This window comes from Oncorhynchus mykiss, chromosome 15, assembly GCF_057628025.1.
Source record: "Oncorhynchus mykiss isolate SJ-2025 chromosome 15, ASM5762802v1, whole genome shotgun sequence".
NCBI lineage: Eukaryota > Metazoa > Chordata > Actinopteri > Salmoniformes > Salmonidae > Oncorhynchus > Oncorhynchus mykiss.
In genome coordinates, this window is record NC_143036.1 from 44,417,818 (window position 1) to 44,438,331 (window position 20,514).

At 42.2% G+C, this 20,514-nt stretch overlaps 8 non-coding genes across 8 annotated transcripts; all 8 read left to right on the plus strand.

The window, feature by feature from the left end:
- Positions 1-591: 591 nt before the first annotated feature.
- Positions 592-663, plus strand: trnap-cgg (transfer RNA proline (anticodon CGG)). Its single transcript has one exon. It is a non-coding gene; the product is annotated as a tRNA-Pro (tRNA).
- Positions 664-10,237: 9,574 nt separating this feature from the next.
- On the plus strand, positions 10,238-10,309 carry trnap-cgg (transfer RNA proline (anticodon CGG)). Its single transcript has one exon. It is a non-coding gene; the product is annotated as a tRNA-Pro (tRNA).
- A 4,343-nt stretch (positions 10,310-14,652) lies between these two features.
- Positions 14,653-14,724, plus strand: trnap-cgg (transfer RNA proline (anticodon CGG)). Its single transcript has one exon. It is a non-coding gene; the product is annotated as a tRNA-Pro (tRNA).
- Positions 14,725-16,402: 1,678 nt separating this feature from the next.
- Positions 16,403-16,474, plus strand: trnap-cgg (transfer RNA proline (anticodon CGG)). The gene has a single exon. It is a non-coding gene; the product is annotated as a tRNA-Pro (tRNA).
- An 843-nt stretch (positions 16,475-17,317) lies between these two features.
- On the plus strand, positions 17,318-17,389 carry trnap-cgg (transfer RNA proline (anticodon CGG)). Its single transcript has one exon. It is a non-coding gene; the product is annotated as a tRNA-Pro (tRNA).
- Positions 17,390-18,232: 843 nt separating this feature from the next.
- On the plus strand, positions 18,233-18,304 carry trnap-cgg (transfer RNA proline (anticodon CGG)). The gene has a single exon. It is a non-coding gene; the product is annotated as a tRNA-Pro (tRNA).
- An 843-nt stretch (positions 18,305-19,147) lies between these two features.
- On the plus strand, positions 19,148-19,219 carry trnap-cgg (transfer RNA proline (anticodon CGG)). Its single transcript has one exon. It is a non-coding gene; the product is annotated as a tRNA-Pro (tRNA).
- An 843-nt stretch (positions 19,220-20,062) lies between these two features.
- Positions 20,063-20,134, plus strand: trnap-cgg (transfer RNA proline (anticodon CGG)). Its single transcript has one exon. It is a non-coding gene; the product is annotated as a tRNA-Pro (tRNA).
- The last annotated feature ends 380 nt before the right edge of the window (positions 20,135-20,514 follow it).

Genomic DNA, 20,514 nt, shown 5'->3' on the forward strand with positions numbered 1-20,514 from the left:
CGTAGAGCAAAACTGAGAACGACATTGTGTTTGTGAGAGTCTCCCCTTTCCATGTAGGTCAAACCGTTCGGAAGCTACAGCCATTTGTATGAGAAGACTGATTTTCGGGATGTGTCATGTTTTGACAAACATTGTTCTCGCTCTGCCGCATTTCACCAAAGATGCAGAGGTGTGACATCAGCGGTTATGAAGGTTTGAGAAGCATCCAGTGCAAAAAAAGTGACATTTCTAGTTTAAAACAGATTCCAATGGGGATTTTTTATTTTATTCATGTACCGGTGCGTCAATCGGATCAAATGAAATGAGATCCAATTGATTTTGATGTCTACTTTTTAATTTTTTTAATCTACATTAGCTCTTTCTTCATTTGTTTCTTGCTGTTACAGCTAATGAAGATGGAATCTGAAAGACTCAGCAGATGAATTACAGAGTATTTGAACTAAAACCTGGTCAACTGCTTGGAAGACAGCTATGCTCACAAGTATACCACCAACACTCACGTTATTCACTGTGGCCTGGCACCATCGACCTGTCAATCCAAATCCTCACCGTCATTACTGGAGACTGCAATAAAAATGACTTTGATAAAACGGCTCGTTGGTCTAGGGGTATGATTCTCGCTTCGGGTGCGAGAGGTCCCGGGTTCAAATCCCGGACGAGCCCATGTGTAGAGCCTTTAACAATCTGAAAGAGGCGGTTCTTGGGCAACAGTTTGGAGTGCAGACCAAGGTGGATGAGTGATAAAGGCAATGGATTGCTAATTCATTGTGCTCTGCACTCGTGGGTTCAGCATCGCACAGCATTTATTCATTTCTTCCTTGGTTAAAAAATCTATCATTTTAACCGGTACATAGATTACCTTCAGACGAGTGTCGTGACCCTTGTGGGGGTCGTAGAGCAAAACTGAGAACGACATTGTGTTTGTGAGAGTCTCCCCTTTCCATGGAATGGTCAAACAATTTTGTAGGTCAAACCGTTCGGAAGCTACAGCCATTTGTATGAGAAGACTGATTTTCGGGATGTGTCATGTTTTGACAAACATTGTTCTCGCTCTGCCGCATTTCACCAAAGATGCAGAGGTGTGACATCAGCGGTTATGAAGGTTTGAGAAGCATCCAGTGCAAAAAAAGTGACATTTCTAGTTTAAAACAGACAGATTCCAATGGGGATTTTTTATTTTATTCATGTACCGGTGCGTCAATCGGATCAAATGAAATGAGATCCAATTGATTTTGATGTCTACTTTTGAATTTTTTTAATCTACATTAGCTCTTTCTTCATTTGTTTCTTGCTGTTACAGCTAATGAAGATTGAATCTGAAAGACTCAGCAGATGAATTACAGAGTATTTGAACTAAAACCTGGTCAACTGCTTGGAAGACAGCTATGCTCACAAGTATACCACCAACACTCACGTTATTCACTGTGGCCTGGCACCATCGACCTGTCAATCCAAATCCTCACCGTCATTACTGGCGACTGCAATAAAAATGACTTTGATAAAACGGCTCGTTGGTCTAGGGGTATGATTCTCTCTTCGGGTGCGAGAGGTCCTGGGTTCAAATCCCGGACGAGCCCATGTGTAGAGCCTTTAACAATCTGAAAGAGGCGGTTCTTGGGCAACAGTTTGGAGTGCAGACCAAGGTGGATGAGTGATAAAGGCAATGGATTGCTAATCCATTGTGCTCTGCACTCGTGGGTTCAGCATCGCACAGCATTTCTTCCTTGGTTAAAAAATCTGTCATTTTAACTGGTACATAGATTACCTTCAGACGAGTGTCGTGACCCTTGTGGGGGTCGTAGAGCAAAACTGAGATGGTCAAACAATTTTGTAGGTCAAACCGTTCGGAAGCTACAGCCATTTGTATGAGAAGACTGATTTTCGGGATGTGTCATGTTTTGACAAACATTGTTCTCGCTCTGCCGCATTTCACCAAAGATGCAGAGGTGTGACATCAGCGGTTATGAAGGTTTGAGAAGCATCCAGTGCAAAAAAAGTGACATTTCTAGTTTAAAACAGACAGATTCCAATGGGGATTTTTTATTTTATTCATGTACCGGTGCGTCAATCGGATCAAATGAAATGAGATCCAATTGATTTTGATGTCTACTTTTGAATTTTTTTAATCTACATTAGCTCTTTCTTCATTTGTTTCTTGCTGTTACAGCTAATGAAGATTGAATCTGAAAGACTCAGCAGATGAATTACAGAGTATTTGAACTAAAACCTGGTCAACTGCTTGGAAGACAGCTATGCTCACAATTATACCACCAACACTCACGTTATTCACTGTGGCCTGGCACCATCGACCTGTCAATCCAAATCCTCACCGTCATTACTGGCGACTGCAATAAAAATGACTTTGATAAAACGGCTCGTTGGTCTAGGGGTATGATTCTTGCTTCGGGTGCGAGAGGTCCCGGGTTCAAATCCCGGATGAGCCCATGTGTAGAGCCTTTAACAATCTGAAAGAGGCTGTTCTTGGGCAAGAAGTTTGGAGTGCAGACCAAGGTGGATGAGTGATAAAGGCAATGGATTGCTAATCCATTGTGCTCTGCACTCGTGGGTTCAGCATCGCACAGCATTTATTCATTTCTTCCTTGGTTAAAAAATCTATCATTTTAACCGGTACATAGATTACCTTCAGACGAGTGTCGTGACCCTTGTGGGGGTCGTAGAGCAAAACTGAGAACGACATTGTGTTTGTGAGAGTCTCCCCTTTCCATGGAATGGTCAAACAATTTTGTAGGTCAAACCGTTCGGAAGCTACAGCCATTTGTATGAGAAGACTGATTTTCGGGATGTGTCATGTTTTGACAAACATTGTTCTCGCTCTGCCGCATTTCACCAAAGATGCAGAGGTGTGACATCAGCGGTTATGAAGGTTTGAGAAGCATCCAGTGCAAAAAAAGTGACATTTCTAGTTTAAAACAGACAGATTCCAATGGGGATTTTTTATTTTATTCATGTACCGGTGCGTCAATCGGATCAAATGAAATGAGATCCAATTGATTTTGATGTCTACTTTTGAATTTTTTTAATCTACATTAGCTCTTTCTTCATTTGTTTCTTGCTGTTACAGCTAATGAAGATTGAATCTGAAAGACTCAGCAGATGAATTACAGAGTATTTGAACTAAAACCTGGTCAACTGCTTGGAAGACAGCTATGCTCACAAGTATACCACCAACACTCACGTTATTCACTGTGGCCTGGCACCATCGACCTGTCAATCCAAATCCTCACCGTCATTACTGGCGACTGCAATAAAAATGACTTTGATAAAACGGCTCGTTGGTCTAGGGGTATGATTCTCTCTTCGGGTGCGAGAGGTCCTGGGTTCAAATCCCTGACGAGCCCATGTGTAGAGCCTTTAACAATCTGAAAGAGGCGGTTCTTGGGCAACAGTTTGGAGTGCAGACCAAGGTGGATGAGTGATAAAGGCAATGGATTGCTAATCCATTGTGCTCTGCACTCGTGGGTTCAGCATCGCACAGCATTTCTTCCTTGGTTAAAAAATCTGTCATTTTAACTGGTACATAGATTACCTTCAGACGAGTGTCGTGACCCTTGTGGGGGTCGTAGAGCAAAACTGAGATGGTCAAACAATTTTGTAGGTCAAACCGTTCGGAAGCTACAGCCATTTGTATGAGAAGACTGATTTTCGGGATGTGTCATGTTTTGACAAACATTGTTCTCGCTCTGCCGCATTTCACCAAAGATGCAGAGGTGTGACATCAGCGGTTATGAAGGTTTGAGAAGCATCCAGTGCAAAAAAAGTGAAATTTCTAGTTTAAAACAGACAGATTCCAATGGGGATTTTTTATTTTATTCATGTACCGGTGCGTCAATCGGATCAAATGAAATGAGATCCAATTGATTTTGATGTCTACTTTTGAATTTTTTTAATCTACATTAGCTCTTTCTTCATTTGTTTCTTGCTGTTACAGCTAATGAAGATTGAATCTGAAAGACTCAGCAGATGAATTACAGAGTATTTGAACTAAAACCTGGTCAACTGCTTGGAAGACAGCTATGCTCACAAGTATACCACCAACACTCACGTTATTCACTGTGGCCTGGCACCATCGACCTGTCAATCCAAATCCTCACCGTCATTACTGGCGACTGCAAGAAAAATGACTTTGATAAAACGGCTCGTTGGTCTAGGGGTATGATTCTCTCTTCGGGTGCGAGAGGTCCTGGGTTCAAATCCCGGACGAGCCCATGTGTAGAGCCTTTAACAATCTGAAAGAGGCGGTTCTTGGGCAACAGTTTGGAGTGCAGACCAAGGTGGATGAGTGATAAAGGCAATGGATTGCTAATCCATTGTGCTCTGCACTCGTGGGTTCAGCATCGCACAGCATTTCTTCCTTGGTTAAAAAATCTGTCATTTTAACTGGTACATAGATTACCTTCAGACGAGTGTCGTGACCCTTGTGGGGGTCGTAGAGCAAAACTGAGATGGTCAAACAATTTTGTAGGTCAAACCGTTCGGAAGCTACAGCCATTTGTATGAGAAGACTGATTTTCGGGATGTGTCATGTTTTGACAAACATTGTTCTCGCTCTGCCGCATTTCACCAAAGATGCAGAGGTGTGACATCAGCGGTTATGAAGGTTTGAGAAGCATCCAGTGCAAAAAAAGTGACATTTCTAGTTTAAAACAGACAGATTCCAATGGGGATTTTTTATTTTATTCATGTACCGGTGCGTCAATCGGATCAAATGAAATGAGATCCAATTGATTTTGATGTCTACTTTTGAATTTTTTTAATCTACATTAGCTCTTTCTTCATTTGTTTCTTGCTGTTACAGCTAATGAAGATTGAATCTGAAAGACTCAGCAGATGAATTACAGAGTATTTGAACTAAAACCTGGTCAACTGCTTGGAAGACAGCTATGCTCACAAGTATACCACCAACACTCACGTTATTCACTGTGGCCTGGCACCATCGACCTGTCAATCCAAATCCTCACCGTCATTACTGGCGACTGCAATAAAAATGACTTTGATAAAACGGCTCGTTGGTCTAGGGGTATGATTCTCTCTTCGGGTGCGAGAGGTCCTGGGTTCAAATCCCGGACGAGCCCATGTGTAGAGCCTTTAACAATCTGAAAGAGGCGGTTCTTGGGCAACAGTTTGGAGTGCAGACCAAGGTGGATGAGTGATAAAGGCAATGGATTGCTAATCCATTGTGCTCTGCACTCGTGGGTTCAGCATCGCACAGCATTTCTTCCTTGGTTAAAAAATCTGTCATTTTAACTGGTACATAGATTACCTTCAGACGAGTGTCGTGACCCTTGTGGGGGTCGTAGAGCAAAACTGAGATGGTCAAACAATTTTGTAGGTCAAACCGTTCGGAAGCTACAGCCATTTGTATGAGAAGACTGATTTTCGGGATGTGTCATGTTTTGACAAACATTGTTCTCGCTCTGCCGCATTTCACCAAAGATGCAGAGGTGTGACATCAGCGGTTATGAAGGTTTGAGAAGCATCCAGTGCAAAAAAAGTGACATTTCTAGTTTAAAACAGACAGATTCCAATGGGGATTTTTTATTTTATTCATGTACCGGTGCGTCAATCGGATCAAATGAAATGAGATCCAATTGATTTTGATGTCTACTTTTGAATTTTTTTAATCTACATTAGCTCTTTCTTCATTTGTTTCTTGCTGTTACAGCTAATGAAGATTGAATCTGAAAGACTCAGCAGATGAATTACAGAGTATTTGAACTAAAACCTGGTCAACTGCTTGGAAGACAGCTATGCTCACAAGTATACCACCAACACTCACGTTATTCACTGTGGCCTGGCACCATCGACCTGTCAATCCAAATCCTCACCGTCATTACTGGCGACTGCAAGAAAAATGACTTTGATAAAACGGCTCGTTGGTCTAGGGGTATGATTCTCTCTTCGGGTGCGAGAGGTCCTGGGTTCAAATCCCGGACGAGCCCATGTGTAGAGCCTTTAACAATCTGAAAGAGGCGGTTCTTGGGCAACAGTTTGGAGTGCAGACCAAGGTGGATGAGTGATAAAGGCAATGGATTGCTAATCCATTGTGCTCTGCACTCGTGGGTTCAGCATCGCACAGCATTTCTTCCTTGGTTAAAAAATCTGTCATTTTAACTGGTACATAGATTACCTTCAGACGAGTGTCGTGACCCTTGTGGGGGTCGTAGAGCAAAACTGAGATGGTCAAACAATTTTGTAGGTCAAACCGTTCGGAAGCTACAGCCATTTGTATGAGAAGACTGATTTTCGGGATGTGTCATGTTTTGACAAACATTGTTCTCGCTCTGCCGCATTTCACCAAAGATGCAGAGGTGTGACATCAGCGGTTATGAAGGTTTGAGAAGCATCCAGTGCAAAAAAAGTGACATTTCTAGTTTAAAACAGACAGATTCCAATGGGGATTTTTTATTTTATTCATGTACCGGTGCGTCAATCGGATCAAATGAAATGAGATCCAATTGATTTTGATGTCTACTTTTGAATTTTTTTAATCTACATTAGCTCTTTCTTCATTTGTTTCTTGCTGTTACAGCTAATGAAGATTGAATCTGAAAGACTCAGCAGATGAATTACAGAGTATTTGAACTAAAACCTGGTCAACTGCTTGGAAGACAGCTATGCTCACAAGTATACCACCAACACTCACGTTATTCACTGTGGCCTGGCACCATCGACCTGTCAATCCAAATCCTCACCGTCATTACTGGCGACTGCAAGAAAAATGACTTTGATAAAACGGCTCGTTGGTCTAGGGGTATAATTCTCTCTTCGGGTGCGAGAGGTCCTGGGTTAAAATCCCGGACGAGCCCATGTGTAGAGCCTTTAACAATCTGAAAGAGGCGGTTCTTGGGCAACAGTTTGGAGTGCAGACCAAGGTGGATGAGTGATAAAGGCAATGGATTGCTAATCCATTGTGCTCTGCACTCGTGGGTTCAGCATCGCACAGCATTTCTTCCTTGGTTAAAAAATCTGTCATTTTAACTGGTACATAGATTACCTTCAGACGAGTGTCGTGACCCTTGTGGGGGTCGTAGAGCAAAACTGAGATGGTCAAACAATTTTGTAGGTCAAACCGTTCGGAAGCTACAGCCATTTGTATGAGAAGACTGATTTTCGGGATGTGTCATGTTTTGACAAACATTGTTCTCGCTCTGCCGCATTTCACCAAAGATGCAGAGGTGTGACATCAGCGGTTATGAAGGTTTGAGAAGCATCCAGTGCAAAAAAAGTGACATTTCTAGTTTAAAACAGACAGATTCCAATGGGGATTTTTTATTTTATTCATGTACCGGTGCGTCAATCGGATCAAATGAAATGAGATCCAATTGATTTTGATGTCTACTTTTGAATTTTTTTAATCTACATTAGCTCTTTCTTCATTTGTTTCTTGCTGTTACAGCTAATGAAGATTGAATCTGAAAGACTCAGCAGATGAATTACAGAGTATTTGAACTAAAACCTGGTCAACTGCTTGGAAGACAGCTATGCTCACAAGTATACCACCAACACTCACGTTATTCACTGTGGCCTGGCACCATCGACCTGTCAATCCAAATCCTCACCGTCATTACTGGCGACTGCAATAAAAATGCCTTTGATAAAACGGCTCGTTGGTCTATGGGTATGATTCTCGCTTCGGGTGCGAGAGGTCCCGGGTTCAAATCCCGGACGAGCCCATGTGTAGAGCCTTTAACAATCTGAAAGAGGTGGTTCTTGGGCAACAGTTTGGAGTGCAGACCAAGGTGGATGAGTGATAAAGGCAATGGATTGCTAATCCATTGTGCTCTGCACTCGTGGGTTCAGCATTTATTCATTTCTTCCTTGGTTAAAAAATCTGTCATTTTAACCGGTACATAGATTACCTTCAGACGAGTGTCGTGACCCTTGTGGGGGTCGTAGAGCAAAACTGAGATGGTCAAACAATTTTGTAGGTCAAACCGTTCGGAAGCTACAGCCATTTGTATGAGAAGACTGATTTTCGGGATGTGTCATGTTTTGACAAACATTGTTCTCGCTCTGCCGCATTTCACCAAAGATGCAGAGGTGTGACATCAGCGGTTATGAAGGTTTGAGAAGCATCCAGTGCAAAAAAAGTGACATTTCTAGTTTAAAACAGACAGATTCCAATGGGGATTTTTTATTTTATTCATGTACCGGTGCGTCAATCGGATCAAATGAAATGAGATCCAATTGATTTTGATGTCTACTTTTGAATTTTTTTAATCTACATTAGCTCTTTCTTCATTTGTTTCTTGCTGTTACAGCTAATGAAGATTGAATCTGAAAGACTCAGCAGATGAATTACAGAGTATTTGAACTAAAACCTGGTCAACTGCTTGGAAGACAGCTATGCTCACAAGTATACCACCAACACTCACGTTATTCACTGTGGCCTGGCACCATCGACCTGTCAATCCAAATCCTCACCGTCATTACTGGCGACTGCAATAAAAATGCCTTTGATAAAACGGCTCGTTGGTCTATGGGTATGATTCTCGCTTCGGGTGCGAGAGGTCCCAGGTTCAAATCCCGGACGAGCCCATGTGTAGAGCCTTTAACAATCTGAAAGAGGTGGTTCTTGGGCAACAGTTTGGAGTGCAGACCAAGGTGGATGAGTGATAAAGGCAATGTATTGCTAATCCATTGTGCTCTGCACTCGTGGGTTCAGCATCGCACAGCATTTATTCATTTCTTCCTTGGTTAAAAAATCTGTCATTTTAACCGGTACATAGATTACCTTCAGACGAGTGTCGTGACCCTTGTGGGGGTCGTAGAGCAAAACTGAGATGGTCAAACAATTTTGTAGGTCAAACCGTTCGGAAGCTACAGCCATTTGTATGAGAAGACTGATTTTCGGGATGTGTCATGTTTTGACAAACATTGTTCTCGCTCTGCCGCATTTCACCAAAGATGCAGAGGTGTGACATCAGCGGTTATGAAGGTTTGAGAAGCATCCAGTGCAAAAAAAGTGACATTTCTAGTTTAAAACAGACAGATTCCAATGGGGATTTTTTATTTTATTCATGTACCGGTGCGTCAATCGGATCAAATGAAATGAGATCCAATTGATTTTGATGTCTACTTTTGAATTTTTTTAATCTACATTAGCTCTTTCTTCATTTGTTTCTTGCTGTTACAGCTAATGAAGATTGAATCTGAAAGACTCAGCAGATGAATTACAGAGTATTTGAACTAAAACCTGGTCAACTGCTTGGAAGACAGCTATGCTCACAAGTATACCACCAACACTCACGTTATTCACTGTGGCCTGGCACCATCGACCTGTCAATCCAAATCCTCACCGTCATTACTGGCGACTGCAATAAAAATGCCTTTGATAAAACGGCTCGTTGGTCTATGGGTATGATTCTCGCTTCGGGTGCGAGAGGTCCCAGGTTCAAATCCCGGACGAGCCCATGTGTAGAGCCTTTAACAATCTGAAAGAGGTGGTTCTTGGGCAACAGTTTGGAGTGCAGACCAAGGTGGATGAGTGATAAAGGCAATGTATTGCTAATCCATTGTGCTCTGCACTCGTGGGTTCAGCATCGCACAGCATTTATTCATTTCTTCCTTGGTTAAAAAATCTGTCATTTTAACCGGTACATAGATTACCTTCAGACGAGTGTCGTGACCCTTGTGGGGGTCGTAGAGCAAAACTGAGATGGTCAAACAATTTTGTAGGTCAAACCGTTCGGAAGCTACAGCCATTTGTATGAGAAGAATGATTTTCGGGATGTGTCATGTTTTGACAAACATTGTTCTCGCTCTGCCGCATTTCACCAAAGATGCAGAGGTGTGACATCAGCGGTTATGAAGGTTTGAGAAGCATCCAGTGCAAAAAAAGTGACATTTCTAGTTTAAAACAGACAGATTCCAATGGGGATTTTTTATTTTATTCATGTACCGGTGCGTCAATCGGATCAAATGAAATGAGATCCAATTGATTTTGATGTCTACTTTTGAATTTTTTAAATCTACATTAGCTCTTTCTTCATTTGTTTCTTGCTGTTACAGCTAATGAAGATTGAATCTGAAAGACTCAGCAGATGAATTACAGAGTATTTGAACTAAAACCTGGTCAACTGCTTGGAAGACAGCTATGCTCACAAGTATACCACCAACACTCACGTTATTCACTGTGGCCTGGCACCATCGACCTGTCAATCCAAATCCTCACCGTCATTACTGGCGACTGCAATAAAAATGACTTTGATAAAACGGCTCGTTGGTCTAGGGGTATGATTCTCGCTTCGGGTGCGAGAGGTCCCGGGTTCAAATCCCGGACGAGCCCATGTGTAGAGCCTTTAACAATCTGAAAGAGGCTGTTCTTGGGCAAGAAGTTTGGAGTGCAGACCAAGGTGGATGAGTGATAAAGGCAATGGATTGCTAATCCATTGTGCTCTGCACTCGTGGGTTCAGCATCGCACAGCATTTATTCATTTCTTCCTTGGTTAAAAAATCTATCATTTTAACCGGTACATAGATTACCTTCAGACGAGTGTCGTGACCCTTGGGGGGGTCGTAGAGCAAAACTGAGAACGACATTGTGTTTGTGAGAGTCTCCCCTTTCCATGGAATGGTCAAACAATTTTGTAGGTCAAACCGTTCGGAAGCTACAGCCATTTGTATGAGAAGACTGATTTTCGGGATGTGTCATGTTTTGACAAACATTGTTCTCGCTCTGCCGCATTTCACCAAAGATGCAGAGGTGTGACATCAGCGGTTATGAAGGTTTGAGAAGCATCCAGTGCAAAAAAAGTGAAATTTCTAGTTTAAAACAGACAGATTCCAATGGGGATTTTTTATTTTATTCATGTACCGGTGCGTCAATCGGATCAAATGAAATGAGATCCAATTGATTTTGATGTCTACTTTTGAATTTTTTTAATCTACATTAGCTCTTTCTTCATTTGTTTCTTGCTGTTACAGCTAATGAAGATTGAATCTGAAAGACTCAGCAGATGAATTACAGAGTATTTGAACTAAAACCTGGTCAACTGCTTGGAAGACAGCTATGCTCACAAGTATACCACCAACACTCACGTTATTCACTGTGGCCTGGCACCATCGACCTGTCAATCCAAATCCTCACCGTCATTACTGGCGACTGCAATAAAAATGACTTTGATAAAACGGCTCGTTGGTCTAGGGGTATGATTCTCTCTTCGGGTGCGAGAGGTCCTGGGTTCAAATCCCGGACGAGCCCATGTGTAGAGCCTTTAACAATCTGAAAGAGGCGGTTCTTGGGCAACAGTTTGGAGTGCAGACCAAGGTGGATGAGTGATAAAGGCAATGGATTGCTAATCCATTGTGCTCTGCACTCGTGGGTTCAGCATCGCACAGCATTTATTCATTTCTTCCTTGGTTAAAAAATCTGTCAATTTAACCGGTACATAGATTACCTTCAGACGAGTGTCGTGACCCTTGTGGGGGTCGTAGAGCAAAACTGAGATGGTCAAACAATTTTGTAGGTCAAACCGTTCGGAAGCTACAGCCATTTGTATGAGAAGACTGATTTTCGGGATGTGTCATGTTTTGACAAACATTGTTCTCGCTCTGCCGCATTTCACCAAAGATGCAGAGGTGTGACATCAGCGGTTATGAAGGTTTGAGAAGCATCCAGTGCAAAAAAAGTGACATTTCTAGTTTAAAACAGACAGATTCCAATGGGGATTTTTTATTTTATTCATGTACCGGTGCGTCAATCGGATCAAATGAAATGAGATCCAATTGATTTTGATGTCTACTTTTGAATTTTTTTAATCTACATTAGCTCTTTCTTCATTTGTTTCTTGCTGTTACAGCTAATGAAGATTGAATCTGAAAGACTCAGCAGATGAATTACAGAGTATTTGAACTAAAACCTGGTCAACTGCTTGGAAGACAGCTATGCTCACAAGTATACCACCAACACTCACGTTATTCACTGTGGCCTGGCACCATCGACCTGTCAATCCAAATCCTCACCGTCATTACTGGCGACTGCAATAAAAATGACTTTGATAAAACGGCTCGTTGGTCTAGGGGTATGATTCTCTCTTCGGGTGCGAGAGGTCCTGGGTTCAAATCCCGGACGAGCCCATGTGTAGAGCCTTTAACAATCTGAAAGAGGCGGTTCTTGGGCAACAGTTTGGAGTGCAGACCAAGGTGGATGAGTGATAAAGGCAATGGATTGCTAATCCATTGTGCTCTGCACTCGTGGGTTCAGCATCGCACAGCATTTATTCATTTCTTCCTTGGTTAAAAAATCTGTCAATTTAACCGGTACATAGATTACCTTCAGACGAGTGTCGTGACCCTTGTGGGGGTCGTAGAGCAAAACTGAGATGGTCAAACAATTTTGTAGGTCAAACCGTTCAGAAGCTACAGCCATTTGTATGAGAAGACTGATTTTCGGGATGTGTCATGTTTTGACAAACATTGTTCTCGCTCTGCCGCATTTCACCAAAGATGCAGAGGTGTGACATCAGCGGTTATGAAGGTTTGAGAAGCATCCAGTGCAAAAAAAGTGACATTTCTAGTTTAAAACAGACAGATTCCAATGGGGATTTTTTATTTTATTCATGTACCGGTGCGTCAATCGGATCAAATGAAATGAGATCCAATTGATTTTGATGTCTACTTTTGAATTTTTTTAATCTACATTAGCTCTTTCTTCATTTGTTTCTTGCTGTTACAGCTAATGAAGATTGAATCTGAAAGACTCAGCAGATGAATTACAGAGTATTTGAACTAAAACCTGGTCAACTGCTTGGAAGACAGCTATGCTCACAAGTATACCACCAACACTCACGTTATTCACTGTGGCCTGGCACCATCGACCTGTCAATCCAAATCCTCACCGTCATTACTGGCGACTGCAATAAAAATGCCTTTGATAAAACGGCTCGTTGGTCTAGGGGTATGATTCTCGCTTCGGGTGCGAGAGGTCCCGGGTTCAAATCCTGGACGAGCCCATGTGTAGAGCCTTTAACAATCTGAAAGAGGCGGTTCTTGGGCAACAGTTTGGAGTGCAGACCAAGGTGGATGAGTGATAAAGGCAATGGATTGCTAATCCATTGTGCTCTGCACTCGTGGGTTCAGCATCGCACAGCATTAATTCATTTCTTCCTTGGTTAAAAAATCTGTCATTTTAACCGGTACATAGATTACCTTCAGACGAGTGTCGTGACCCTTGTGGGGGTCGTAGAGCAAAACTGAGATGGTCAAACAATTTTGTAGGTCAAACCGTTCGGAAGCTACAGCCATTTGTATGAGAAGACTGATTTTCGGGATGTGTCATGTTTTGACAAACATTGTTCTCGCTCTGCCGCATTTCACCAAAGATGCAGAGGTGTGACATCAGCGGTTATGAAGGTTTGAGAAGCATCCAGTGCAAAAAAAGTGACATTTCTAGTTTAAAACAGACAGATTCCAATGGGGATTTTTTATTTTATTCATGTACCGGTGCGTCAATCGGATCAAATGAAATGAGATCCAATTGATTTTGATGTCTACTTTTGAATTTTTTTAATCTACATTAGCTCTTTCTTCATTTGTTTCTTGCTGTTACAGCTAATGAAGATTGAATCTGAAAGACTCAGCAGATGAATTACAGAGTATTTGAACTAAAACCTGGTCAACTGCTTGGAAGACAGCTATGCTCACAAGTATACCACCAACACTCACGTTATTCACTGTGGCCTGGCACCATCGACCTGTCAATCCAAATCCTCACCGTCATTACTTGCGACTGCAATAAAAATGCCTTTGATAAAACGGCTCGTTGGTCTATGGGTATGATTCTCGCTTCGGGTGCGAGAGGTCCCGGGTTCAAATCCCGGACGAGCCCATGTGTAGAGCCTTTAACAATCTGAAAGAGGCGGTTCTTGGGCAACAGTTTGGAGTGCAGACCAAGGTGGATGAGTGATAAAGGCAATGGATTGCTAATCCATTGTGCTCTGCACTCGTGGGTTCAGCATCGCACAGCATTTATTCATTTCTTCCTTGGTTAAAAAATCTGTCATTTTAACCGGTACATAGATTACCTTCAGACGAGTGTCGTGACCCTTGTGGGGGTCGTAGAGCAAAACTGAGATGGTCAAACAATTTTGTAGGTCAAACCGTTCGGAAGCTACAGCCATTTGTATGAGAAGACTGATTTTCGGGATGTGTCATGTTTTGACAAACATTGTTCTCGCTCTGCCGCATTTCACCAAAGATGCAGAGGTGTGACATCAGCGGTTATGAAGGTTTGAGAAGCATCCAGTGCAAAAAAAGTGACATTTCTAGTTTAAAACAGACAGATTCCAATGGGGATTTTTTATTTTATTCATGTACCGGTGCGTCAATCGGATCAAATGAAATGAGATCCAATTGATTTTGATGTCTACTTTTGAATTTTTTTTATCTACATTAGCTCTTTCTTCATTTGTTTCTTGCTGTTACAGCTAATGAAGATTGAATCTGAAAGACTCAGCAGATGAATTACAGAGTATTTGAACTAAAACCTGGTCAACTGCTTGGAAGACAGCTATGCTCACAAGTATACCACCAACACTCACGTTATTCACTGTGGCCTGGCACCATCGACCTGTCAATCCAAATCCTCACCGTCATTACTGGCGACTGCAATAAAAATGCCTTTGATAAAACGGCTCGTTGGTCTAGGGGTATGATTCTCGCTTCGGGTGCGAGAGGTCCCGGGTTCAAATCCCGGACGAGCCCATGTGTAGAGCCTTTAACAATCTGAAAGAGGTGGTTCTTGGGCAACAGTTTGGAGTGCAGACCAAGGTGGATGAGTGATAAAGGCAATGGATTGCTAATCCATTGTGCTCTGCACTCGTGGGTTCAGCATCGCACAGCATTAATTCATTTCTTCCTTGGTTAAAAAATCTGTCATTTTAACCGGTACATAGATTACCTTCAGACGAGTGTCGTGACCCTTGTGGGGGTCGTAGAGCAAAACTGAGATGGTCAAACAATTTTGTAGGTCAAACCGTTCGGAAGCTACAGCCATTTGTATGAGAAGACTGATTTTCGGGATGTGTCATGTTTTGACAAACATTGTTCTCGCTCTGCCGCATTTCACCAAAGATGCAGAGGTGTGACATCAGCGGTTATGAAGGTTTGAGAAGCATCCAGTGCAAAAAAAGTGACATTTCTAGTTTAAAACAGACAGATTCCAATGGGGATTTTTTATTTTATTCATGTACCGGTGCGTCAATCGGATCAAATGAAATGAGATCCAATTGATTTTGATGTCTACTTTTGAATTTTTTTAATCTACATTAGCTCTTTCTTCATTTGTTTCTTGCTGTTACAGCTAATGAAGATTGAATCTGAAAGACTCAGCAGATGAATTACAGAGTATTTGAACTAAAACCTGGTCAACTGCTTGGAAGACAGCTATGCTCACAAGTATACCACCAACACTCACGTTATTCACTGTGGCCTGGCACCATCGACCTGTCAATCCAAATCCTCACCGTCATTACTTGCGACTGCAATAAAAATGCCTTTGATAAAACGGCTCGTTGGTCTATGGGTATGATTCTCGCTTCGGGTGCGAGAGGTCCCGGGTTCAAATCCCGGACGAGCCCATGTGTAGAGCCTTTAACAATCTGAAAGAGGCGGTTCTTGGGCAACAGTTTGGAGTGCAGACCAAGGTGGATGAGTGATAAAGGCAATGGATTGCTAATCCATTGTGCTCTGCACTCGTGGGTTCAGCATCGCACAGCATTTATTCATTTCTTCCTTGGTTAAAAAATCTGTCATTTTAACCGGTACATAGATTACCTTCAGACGAGTGTCGTGACCCTTGTGGGGGTCGTAGAGCAAAACTGAGATGGTCAAACAATTTTGTAGGTCAAACCGTTCGGAAGCTACAGCCATTTGTATGAGAAGACTGATTTTCGGGATGTGTCATGTTTTGACAAACATTGTTCTCGCTCTGCCGCATTTCACCAAAGATGCAGAGGTGTGACATCAGCGGTTATGAAGGTTTGAGAAGCATCCAGTGCAAAAAAAGTGACATTTCTAGTTTAAAACAGACAGATTCCAATGGGGATTTTTTATTTTATTCATGTACCGGTGCGTCAATCGGATCAAATGAAATGAGATCCAATTGATTTTGATGTCTACTTTTGAATTTTTTTTATCTACATTAGCTCTTTCTTCATTTGTTTCTTGCTGTTACAGCTAATGAAGATTGAATCTGAAAGACTCAGCAGATGAATTACAGAGTATTTGAACTAAAACCTGGTCAACTGCTTGGAAGACAGCTATGCTCACAAGTATACCACCAACACTCACGTTATTCACTGTGGCCTGGCACCATCGACCTGTCAATCCAAATCCTCACCGTCATTACTGGTGACTGCAATAAAAATGCCTTTGATAAAACGGCTCGTTGGTCTAGGGGTATGATTCTCGCTTCGGGTGCGAGAGGTCCCGGGTTCAAATCCCGGACGAGCCCATGTGTAGAGCCTTTAACAATCTGAAAGAGGCTGTTCTTGGGCAAGAAGTTTGGAGTGCAGACCAAGGTGGATGAGTGATAAAGGCAATGGATTGCTAATCCATTGTGCTCTGCACTCGTGGGTTCAGCATCGCACAGCATTTATTCATTTCTTCCTTGGTTAAAAAATCTATCATTTTAACCGGTACATAGATTACCTTCAGACGAGTGTCGTGACCCTTGTGGGGGTCGTAGAGCAAAACTGAGAACGACATTGTGTTTGTGAGAGTCTCCCCTTTCCATGGAATGGTCAAACAATTTTGTAGGTCAAACCGTTCGGAAGCTACAGCCATTTGTATGAGAAGACTGATTTTCGGGATGTGTCATGTTTTGACAAACATTGTTCTCGCTCTGCCGCATTTCACCAAAGATGCAGAGGTGTGACATCAGCGGTTATGAAGGTTTGAGAAGCATCCAGTGCAAAAAAAGTGACATTTCTAGTTTAAAACAGACAGATTCCAATGGGGATTTTTTATTTTATTCATGTACCGGTGCGTCAATCGGATCAAATGAAATGAGATCCAATTGATTTTGATGTCTACTTTTGAATTTTTTTTATCTACATTAGCTCTTTCTTCATTTGTTTCTTGCTGTTACAGCTAATGAAGATTGAATCTGAAAGACTCAGCAGATGAATTACAGAGTATTTGAACTAAAACCTGGTCAACTGCTTGGAAGACAGCTATGCTCACAAGTATACCACCAACACTCACGTTATTCACTGTGGCCTGGCACCATCGACCTGTCAATCCAAATCCTCACCGTCATTACTGGTGACTGCAATAAAAATGCCTTTGATAAAACGGCTCGTTGGTCTAGGGGTATGATTCTCGCTTCGGGTGCGAGAGGTCCCGGGTTCAAATCCCGGACGAGCCCATGTGTAGAGCCTTTAACAATCTGAAAGAGGCTGTTCTTGGGCAAGAAGTTTGGAGTGCAGACCAAGGTGGATGAGTGATAAAGGCAATGGATTGCTAATCCATTGTGCTCTGCACTCGTGGGTTCAGCATCGCACAGCATTTATTCATTTCTTCCTTGGTTAAAAAATCTATCATTTTAACCGGTACATAGATTACCTTCAGACGAGTGTCGTGACCCTTGTGGGGGTCGTAGAGCAAAACTGAGAACGACATTGTGTTTGTGAGAGTCTCCCCTTTCCATGGAATGGTCAAACAATTTTGTAGGTCAAACCGTTCGGAAGCTACAGCCATTTGTATGAGAAGACTGATTTTCGGGATGTGTCATGTTTTGACAAACATTGTTCTCGCTCTGCCGCATTTCACCAAAGATGCAGAGGTGTGACATCAGCGGTTATGAAGGTTTGAGAAGCATCCAGTGCAAAGAAAGTGACATTTCTAGTTTAAAACAGACAGATTCCAATGGGGATTTTTTATTTTATTCATGTACCGGTGCGTCAATCGGATCAAATGAAATGAGATCCAATTGATTTTGATGTCTACTTTTGAATTTTTTTTATCTACATTAGCTCTTTCTTCATTTGTTTCTTGCTGTTACAGCTAATGAAGATTGAATCTGAAAGACTCAGCAGATGAATTACAGAGTATTTGAACTAAAACCTGGTCAACTGCTTGGAAGACAGCTATGCTCACAAGTATACCACCAACACTCACGTTATTCACTGTGGCCTGGCACCATCGACCTGTCAATCCAAATCCTCACCGTCATTACTGGTGACTGCAATAAAAATGCCTTTGATAAAACGGCTCGTTGGTCTAGGGGTATGATTCTCGCTTCGGGTGCGAGAGGTCCCGGGTTCAAATCCCGGACGAGCCCATGTGTAGAGCCTTTAACAATCTGAAAGAGGCTGTTCTTGGGCAAGAAGTTTGGAGTGCAGACCAAGGTGGATGAGTGATAAAGGCAATGGATTGCTAATCCATTGTGCTCTGCACTCGTGGGTTCAGCATCGCACAGCATTTATTCATTTCTTCCTTGGTTAAAAAATCTATCATTTTAACCGGTACATAGATTACCTTCAGACGAGTGTCGTGACCCTTGTGGGGGTCGTAGAGCAAAACTGAGAACGACATTGTGTTTGTGAGAGTCTCCCCTTTCCATGGAATGGTCAAACAATTTTGTAGGTCAAACCGTTCGGAAGCTACAGCCATTTGTATGAGAAGACTGATTTTCGGGATGTGTCATGTTTTGACAAACATTGTTCTCGCTCTGCCGCATTTCACCAAAGATGCAGAGGTGTGACATCAGCGGTTATGAAGGTTTGAGAAGCATCCAGTGCAAAAAAAGTGACATTTCTAGTTTAAAACAGACAGATTCCAATGGGGATTTTTTATTTTATTCATGTACCGGTGCGTCAATCGGATCAAATGAAATGAGATCCAATTGATTTTGATGTCTACTTTTGAATTTTTTTTATCTACATTAGCTCTTTCTTCATTTGTTTCTTGCTGTTACAGCTAATGAAGATTGAATCTGAAAGACTCAGCAGATGAATTACAGAGTATTTGAACTAAAACCTGGTCAACTGCTTGGAAGACAGCTATGCTCACAAGTATACCACCAACACTCACGTTATTCACTGTGGCCTGGCACCATCGACCTGTCAATCCAAATCCTCACCGTCATTACTGGTGACTGCAATAAAAATGCCTTTGATAAAACGGCTCGTTGGTCTAGGGGTATGATTCTCGCTTCGGGTGCGAGAGGTCCCGGGTTCAAATCCCGGACGAGCCCATGTGTAGAGCCTTTAACAATCTGAAAGAGGCTGTTCTTGGGCAAGAAGTTTGGAGTGCAGACCAAGGTGGATGAGTGATAAAGGCAATGGATTGCTAATCCATTGTGCTCTGCACTCGTGGGTTCAGCATCGCACAGCATTTATTCATTTCTTCCTTGGTTAAAAAATCTATCATTTTAACCGGTACATAGATTACCTTCAGACGAGTGTCGTGACCCTTGTGGGGGTCGTAGAGCAAAACTGAGAACGACATTGTGTTTGTGAGAGTCTCCCCTTTCCATGGAATGGTCAAACAATTTTGTAGGTCAAACCGTTCGGAAGCTACAGCCATTTGTATGAGAAGACTGATTTTCGGGATGTGTCATGTTTTGACAAACATTGTTCTCGCTCTGCCGCATTTCACCAAAGATGCAGAGGTGTGACATCAGCGGTTATGAAGGTTTGAGAAGCATCCAGTGCAAAGAAAGTGACATTTCTAGTTTAAAACAGACAGATTCCAATGGGGATTTTTTATTTTATTCATGTACCGGTGCGTCAATCGGATCAAATGAAATGAGATCCAATTGATTTTGATGTCTACTTTTGAATTTTTTTTATCTACATTAGCTCTTTCTTCATTTGTTTCTTGCTGTTACAGCTAATGAAGATTGAATCTGAAAGACTCAGCAGATGAATTACAGAGTATTTGAACTAAAACCTGGTCAACTGCTTGGAAGACAGCTATGCTCACAAGTATACCACCAACACTCACGTTATTCACTGTGGCCTGGCACCATCGACCTGTCAATCCAAATCCTCACCGTCATTACTGGTGACTGCAATAAAAATGCCTTTGATAAAACGGCTCGTTGGTCTAGGGGTATGATTCTCGCTTCGGGTGCGAGAGGTCCCGGGTTCAAATCCCGGACGAGCCCATGTGTAGAGCCTTTAACAATCTGAAAGAGGCTGTTCTTGGGCAAGAAGTTTGGAGTGCAGACCAAGGTGGATGAGTGATAAAGGCAATGGATTGCTAATCCATTGTGCTCTGCACTCGTGGGTTCAGCATCGCACAGCATTTATTCATTTCTTCCTTGGTTAAAAAATCTATCATTTTAACCGGTACATAGATTACCTTCAGACGAGTGTCGTGACCCTTGTGGGGGTCGTAGAGCAAAACTGAGAACGACATTGTGTTTGTGAGAGTATCCCCTTTCCATGGAATGGTCAAACAATTTTGTAGGTCAAACCGTTCGGAAGCTACAGCCATTTGTATGAGAAGACTGATTTTCGGGATGTGTCATGTTTTGACAAACAT